Source organism: Suricata suricatta, chromosome 8, assembly GCF_006229205.1.
Source record: "Suricata suricatta isolate VVHF042 chromosome 8, meerkat_22Aug2017_6uvM2_HiC, whole genome shotgun sequence".
In the NCBI taxonomy this organism is placed as follows: domain Eukaryota; kingdom Metazoa; phylum Chordata; class Mammalia; order Carnivora; family Herpestidae; genus Suricata; species Suricata suricatta.
The window spans coordinates 42,510,152-42,516,878 of NC_043707.1; the positions used below are offsets into that span (position 1 = coordinate 42,510,152).

Below are 6,727 nucleotides of genomic sequence, written 5' to 3' on the forward strand. Positions count from 1 at the left end.
AATTCCTCTCTTTCCTGCAGGACCTTTGGGTTTTGCAAAACTTTGCTTATGTGCGTGCTGCTTTGGGTGTACTTCTTCATAAAGGAAGTCTGCTGTCGACTCATCCCCATTGTCTATCTCGATCTTTCTAATGACATCCATTTGTAACTGTCTTTCTACAATTTCTAGCAGAGGGCTCTTGCAGCTAGAATACAGCATCCGTTCTCTTATACTGCATGTGTATCCAGGCATTGAGTAGATAAAACCTATGGACTCCAAATAGTCTCCTTCATGGGAAGGTTTATACAGAAAGAAATGGTAACGTGCTGAATCCTTGGGAATCCTCTTTGGCAAATCTTTTAGCTCTGTATTTGTTGTACTGGCCAAAATTATAATTTCATTTTTTATATCTATTTCCAATTGCACATAGTTGAGCTGTCTGTTACTTAATTTTTCCAAAGCCTGGAAAGCTTCTTGAGAAATCGGAAATGCTACTCCTTGTAGTGTTTGATGCTTAGTGTCCACACCCATGTCAGTTTGTACCTCATTAATTTTAATTTGTCGTAATTCTTCCTCAGCTGCAGTCAATGGGGCGGGAGATGATTGTGAGAGTAAGTATTTTTTATATCCATGTAATGATACATCTTCCTTTACTGTCCCGAACACCTCATCTCTAATGAGGTTTGGCCGCCTCCAAACTCGTTTTTCAGAGTTGCTCTTGTTGCTGCGTACAGCATTTTTTGCCGAACGTGAGAATGATCTGGAGACCAAGCAATGAATATCCATTCATATCCCTGGGCATTCTGAGAATCTAACCTGAATAGTATATAGCACGGTTGTTTGTCCTCCAATCGGGGTAAAACAAAGGTATCATAATCCTTATCCCAGGAATCTGAAGGCTGACTACATGAGCCGATCACAAGTTTCTCATTTTCAATAGATATTTTTAGAAGCCTGTATTTTCCATTTCTTCCTCTTGCAAAGATATCTTTAACATCTTCACTTGCTTGGATGCCGGTCTGATGGGACATGGCCTCCAGGAGCTTTAGCACAAGGAAGGGGAAAAAAAGGATTTGGCAGCACAGGATGCAAGGAATTCTACTGGACTCAGAACATTCAATCTGACAAGACTTTTTAAACTATTACTGTAAACGCAAGCAATTTACAGGGTTAACTGATACTGGAGCTGATGTCTCTGTCACAGCTGCCCACGAATTTCCTCAACAATGGGAAAAAAGACCTTCCTCCTGGCTGTTACTGGAGTAATATTCCGTGACAGAGCAAAAGGCCCCTCACATGCATCTGGCCAGAGGACAAACAGGTTACATTCAACCCTTTATTCTACCTGTCCCTATGTCTTTATGGGGAAGGGACTTACTTAAACAATGAAAAGTAGTCATTCAGTCTTTTTTAATAGGAGTCACAGTTAAAATTCCTCCCCTTCCACTGGTACGGAAATCTTCCACGTCTATTTGGATTGAAGAATGACCCCTGAAAGGGGAGACTAAAACAAGCTAAAAATCTGGTTTTACAACAATTGGAAACCCTTCATATAACACACCCATTTTACAATTCCTAAAAAATTCAGGTAAATGGAGATTGTTACATGACTCCAGGGCTATCAACGCCCTTATCAAACCTATGGGGGCATTACAGCACAGGCAGGACCAAACCCCTAAATATGCATTAACTAGATATGGTTAGCTGGTTCATCATGGCCAGAAAGCAGTGTAATACGTTCCCTATAATCTCCTTAATCAGAACATAGCAATTTGATTTCCCACAAGGACACTAGCTGTGTGTTTTACAATTCAACTCAATTCTGACACTATCTACCTGGAGATGGTATCTGATCCCACAGGTTAAGGGCTCAGTCCTACAACAGTGTCCCCCTCCCCCTCAAAACAAAAACAAAAACAAAACACTTCAGGCACCAATCACAAGTCCAAGGTGTCACCTGGGCTTCTGACCAGCAGGTTATGTAGACTGGAGGTTCCTAGACCTCCTTTGTGAGTTCCATTAATTTGCTGGAGTGGCTCACGGAACTCAGAAAACCCATTTATTCAGTAGATTCTTGATTTGCTATAAAAAGATGTAACTCGGGGACAGCCAGATGGAAGAGATGCACAGAGCATGGTATGGTAAAAGGATACGAAACTTCCATTCTCTTTCCTAGCTCCCCACTCGCCCTGAATCACATTCACCAACCTGAGAGCTCTACAGACCCTTTCCTTTTGGTTTTTATGAAGGCTTCGTTTCATAGGCCTGACTGACTACATCATTGGCCACTGGCAACTGAGGTCAACCTCCAGACCCTCTCCACTCGCTGGAGGCCACTGGGGTGGGACTAAAAGTTCCAGCCCTCTAACCAAGTAGATGGAATCCTTCATCTAAAAGTCACTTTATTAACATAACAAGAGACACCTTTAGTGTGTTCTTAGGAAATTCCAAGGGTTTTAGGAGCTCTATGCCAGAAGTGGGATAAAGACCAAATACTTCTTGTTAGAAATAACAGTAACAGACCTGAATAGACATTTCTCCAGAAAAGATATACAAATGGCCAACAGACACATGAAAAGCTACTCAACATCACTAATCATCAAGGATATGCAAATCAAAAGTTCAGGGAGATACTACCTCATACCTATCTGAACGGCTATTATCAAAAAGAGAGGTGTTGGCAAGGATGTGGAGAAAAGGAACCCTTATACTCTGTTGGTGGGAATGTAAGTTGGTACAGCCACTATGGAAAACAGTATGGAGGTTCCTCAAAAAATTAAAAATAGAAATACCATATTAATGGAGTTTTGGAGAGGTGGTGGGGTCTGGAACCAATGGCCCGGATCAACGGCCAAGAAAGAAATCTTGAAATGTCTTTGGTGCAAAAAGGTGGTTTTATTAAAGCATGGGTTCAGGACCTGTCGGCAGGTGTTATGAGTAGTGACTGATTATATACTGTGGAGTTGGGGGAGGGAAAGGCAAAAGGGAGGCCTCTAAAAGGACTTTCATATGCTAAAGAGGACTCTTAAGATACTGGAGGCCTGGCTATTGTCAAGCTAAGGTTGTTTTTCCTTCTACCAAAACAATTAACATTAGACAGTAGGAAGTCCCTAGAGAAAAGTTATACTCTGCCTGCCTCAAGTATTTGTCAATGGGCTGCAGGTTACAAGAAAATTTAATTTTACCTGCTACTTCCTTTTTTGCCTTGGTTCCCTACATCTCTGTGGAGGGAAGGGTGATGTTAGGGCTCCAGGAAAGTGAGTCTAGAGGTTTCTAGAGATTAAGCTACTGAAAAAATTGCCTTTCTCTAGTAATTTACTAAGATATTTGTAAACCTATGGAGATGCATGTGCTGTCTTACTGTGATCTCTGTCAATCATTTGTTTTCTTTCCTTTCCGCTGTTCTTGGGCAGGCAGGAGTGCCTGAGGAATGTCACATCCTACCATGGGGGTGGTGGGTGCTGTTTCGGGGTGTTAGCTTGAGCTTTTCCCTCTGATTGCCTTCGGCTCCCTCATCACTATGATCCAGCAATCCCACTTCTGGGTATATATATCCAAAGGAAATGAAACCAGGATCTCAAAGAGGTACCTGCACTCCCATATTTGTTGCAACATTATTTACAATTGCCAAGATGCCAAGATACAGAAGCAACCTGTGTCTGTCTACAGATGAAGGGATAAAAAAGATGTGTTACTGTTATGCCCAGATCGCAATATCATCCCCCAAAACCAGAGACCACCAGGGAGACCGAGTCACGCATGCAAAAGCAAAGGGCATTTACTATTACGGGCTTAAACTCGCCGGACTTGAGCTCGGGCTCTCCGACCTCACCAGCGCAGTGGATCCGTGCTGAGAGCCCCGAACAAGGGCTGAGCAGGGTTTTTATGAGGTTTGGGGAGGGGGAGTTACAGGAGACTGTGACCCAGGTACAGGGGTCCAATCATTATCATTATCGCATCACAGCATTGGCAGCAACTTTAACCATCCATTTTGTTTAGAGCGTTCGTTACTTTTGGCAGGACCCAATCACAATATTTAGTGTTTCTTTGAAATCAACCAATTACAGAGTGGACCCAGGACCCCCATGTGGGGTGAGTAACTGGTCAATCTAGTATTAAACAACAGATAACCATCTATGGTTTCCATCTACAGGCCTGTCCTTAGGAAGGTTAAGGGTGTTAGCTGGCCTTTCCTGATTGGGTGTTACCAGGGTGGTCTCTCCTGCCTTGGGCAATGTGTAACTAACTGCCTGATAGTTTCGGGGAACTGAAACCTAGGCCTTCTAGATCAGAGGGGAAACTTAAAGCCTGTCATGGAGTCTGTTTGGTTTAGACTTGTGTCCTTACATTACATAAAATGGAAAATTAGTCAGCCCTGAGAAAGAAGAAAATCTTGGCATTTACAACATCATGGATAGACCTCAAGGGCATTATGCTAATTGAAATGTCAGAGAGAGGAAATAAGTCAAACTGAGAAAGACAAATACCATACAATCTCACTTCTACATAGAATAATAAAAAAAAAAGAACAGAAAAGTCAAACTCAGTGAAACAGGGGTAGACTAGTAGTTGCCAGGGACTAATTGGTGGAAAAGAGGGTGAGATGTTGCTTTACGGGCACAAACTTTCAGTTATGAGTAAGAAGATCTAATGCACAGCGTGGTGACTGCAGTTAATAACTGTACTAGGAAATTTGCTAAAATTGTAAATCTTAAGCATTGTCACCACATACACACTAAGGTAACTGTGGATCAATAGGTGTGTTAATTAACTTGATTGTGATAATCGTTCCACAGTGCTTATATATATCAAGTCATTACGATGTAAGCTTTAAATATATATAATTTTATCAATTATACCTCAATAAAGTTGGAAATTTTTAAAAATAAAATTAGTGGTATTCGCTTTTAAAAATAATTGGTTTCCACAATGACTGTGTAAATTTTATCTTTCCTCTTGCTAAAGCTGATTTTTAAAATAGTATTAAATTTTTGTTTTGGGGGGGCACCTGCGTGACTTAGTGAAGTGTCTCATTTCAGCTCAGGTCATGACCTTAAGGTTTTTGAGTTCGAGCCCTGCCTCGGGCTGGGTCAGCAGGGAGCCTGCTTCTGATTCTATCCCCCTTCCTCTGCCCCTTCCCAGTGTGCTCTCTCTCTCAAAAACAAACATTAAAAAACTTTTTTAGTTTTTATTGAGGTACAATTTTCATACCATAACTCACTCTTTTCAGTGTTTGGTACAGTGCTTTGGGAGGTGCATATAACCACTACAATCAGAATTCCGGACTGTTCCACACCCCCTAATCTTCCCCTGTGCTCCTTTGTACTCAACCCCTCCTCCCATCTTCAACTCCTAGAAGGTAGGGTTCTGTTTCTGATTCTCTGCTTTGTCCAGAATGTCATGTAAATGGAGTCTGGCTTTTTCCACACCCCTAATGCATTTGCAATTCATCCATGGGTGCATCAAGAGTTTAATCCTTTTTATTGCTGAGTAGTTTTCCATTCACAGTTATGCCACATTTTGTATACTGATTCACCAGGTGAAGGACATTTGTGTTGTTTCCATTTGGTGATAAACCAGAATAAAGCCACATACATTTGTACAACATTTGTGTGAACTTATCTTTATTTCACTTGGATAAATTCTTAGGAGTGGGATTACTACACTACATGTTAAGTGAATGTTTAACTGTATTAAAAATATCAGCCTGTGTTTTGAAATGGAAATCATCGAGATGAGATGTCCTACTCATCCCTGACCACAAATGGGAGGGGAGGTGGGAGTGGAAACCCCCAGATGCTCAATCTCACCTGCCATCGAGTTCTATAATATCAATACACTCTTCTCCCATTCCCAAGTCCTCACCTCCCCGAGGAAAAACCTTTAGCACAGTACATAAAAGCTTACTGCCCTAGGAGGTCTCCCAGGCTGTTATTTTCCTCTGTTTGTCAGGCAGAATGGCTAATCTACAGAGATCAGTGGCAATGACATCTGACATCCAGTAACATCAAGCAAACCCCCATCAATTACTTTACCTATTATCTCCTTTTCCTTCCCTCTGTAAGGAAAGAGAGAGCATAGGGACACCACCAAGAAAACTAAATGGAGAAATTATATTACATTGGTTAAGAAATCTTGTTTCTTTACCTAGTTAGTCATGAGTCTAAGAAAACAAACTTGGGACTAGAAAGAAGCAGTGAATCCTTCCTATAGTGTCAACTACTTTTTTTTTTAATGTTTTTTATTTATTTTTGAGAGACAGAGAGAGACAGCATGAGCAGGGGAGGGTCAGAGAGAGAGGGAGACACAGAATCCGAAGCAGGCTCCAGGCTCTGTGCTAGCTGTCAGCACAGAGCCCGACGCGGGGCTCAAACCCACAAACTGTGAGATCATGACCTGAGCGAAGCCGGATGCTTAACCGACTGAGCCACCCGGGCGCCCCGAGTGTCAACTACTTTTATCCTGTGTCTAACTATGCAATAAGCAGCACTGACTTAATATTAACTATTGCCTGGTTTATAAATGCTATTAGAACAGAACAGTGTCATGGCTAATCCCCCAAAGGAGATAACCCAAAAATCACTTCTATTTAGTTCTACAAGTTTCTTTCTTTTCTTAGTAAGTTTTCCCTTGGCCAATATAATACTTGGTTTCCTTCTCCTGTACTGATTTGACTGCTGGAAATAATACACACCAGGGACATATTATTTGGCATAGAGACACCACCCTGGAGTTAGACAGCTGAATA

General features: G+C 41.6%; 1 pseudogene; it reads right to left on the minus strand.

Annotated features, from left to right (window-relative positions):
- Positions 1-6: 6 nt before the first annotated feature.
- Positions 7-1,062, minus strand: LOC115299480 (annotated as a pseudogene).
- Between the last annotated feature and the right edge of the window lie 5,665 nt (positions 1,063-6,727).